This window comes from Anoplophora glabripennis, unplaced genomic scaffold (assembly GCF_000390285.2).
Source record: "Anoplophora glabripennis isolate ALB-LARVAE unplaced genomic scaffold, Agla_2.0 scaffold177, whole genome shotgun sequence".
Classification (NCBI taxonomy): Eukaryota; Metazoa; Arthropoda; class Insecta; order Coleoptera; family Cerambycidae; genus Anoplophora; species Anoplophora glabripennis.
This window is the reverse complement of record NW_019416388.1, coordinates 405,207-406,597: the sequence shown is the minus strand read 5'-3', so window position 1 is coordinate 406,597 and position 1,391 is coordinate 405,207.

Here is a 1,391-nt window from a genome sequence, read left to right as displayed (position 1 = left end):
CCGAAATGAAGAAATTTATTTTAATTTCGGAAATTGGGGTTGTTAGGTCCCTCGAATAGCTTTAAGTTGTAGTTAGAATTGTTAGTTCAAATCTTTCTGTATAGATGGCGTGGTGATACTAAAAATTTTTTTTGTTCCCTAGAACGTAGAAATACAGTCCATCTGAAAGATCGTAAAATTTTGAGTAATTTTTACAATATAAAGTTTTTCCGTATATTTACTTGTTTTCGAAATATGTCGACTTCAATATGCAATATATGATATAACAGGAAAATCATTTTTTTTTATTTAAATCACACTGAGACTAAATACTCTTTTAAAATATTGTTATAAAAAAAACGAATGTTCAACTACAGAAAAAAAAATGTACAATGGCAAATCTCATAAGGGGCAGAGAAGAACTGCATTTATCAAATATCATTAAAAAATGCAGTTATAGGTGGCTCATGTTATTTGTTTAAAATAAAACATTGACAGATGACACATATTAGTTTTCCAATAATTACAGTTTTATGAGTTTGCGTCTTTCAATTTAACTGTACTAGACAAGGCGAAATCGGTGGCTTCGTATGAAAAAATTAGTGGATTCGATTTTTTTGCATACTCACCTCCGTGAGATGTCCCTGAATGAGAATCAAAATGTTACCGGCCGGTAACCTGGTCACAATTTTTTTAAACTATTTTTTTTTTAAACAAATTGCAAAAGTAACTTGTTTTGCTCCGGAAAAAGTTTTTTTAGGTATTCTGGGGTATTCTAAACAAAATAGTTCCTATGCACTATGCTCCTAAAATCAACGGTATAAACAATTTAATGTACGAAAAAATGCAAAAACGGCCATTTTCAAGACTCAAAAACAATAACAAAAAATCAAGTTTTTGATGTTACTAAAGTTTAAAAGTAATCTTTAAACATCCCTTGACAAAATACAGAGGAGTTATTTGGTGTAATTACATTGCAATGCGTATTATTTTACCTATTAACAATATACATTTTGACTTGCGCGCCGCTCCACTCGGGCACTGCACTCTGCGCCGACCCCACTAATTTTTCCATACGAAGCCGCCGATTTCAGCTTGTCTATAGGTACTAGGTTATACGATTTAAGTACCTCTTCTTTTTTCTGTTGTTGATCATTTGTTTTTTTTATAATTTATTGTTTGTTGGTTAGTATGTGGTGTAATTAAAGTCATTATAATAATATTTTAAAAGAATATTTTGTCTCGGTGCGATTTAGATAAAATAATAGATTTTTCTGTTATATCATATATTGCATATTGAAGTCGACATATCCCGAAAACAAGTAAATATAGGGAAAAACTTTATATTACAAAAATTTCTCAAAATTTAACTATCTTTCAGATGGACTTCGACATTCCAGGGATCAAAAATT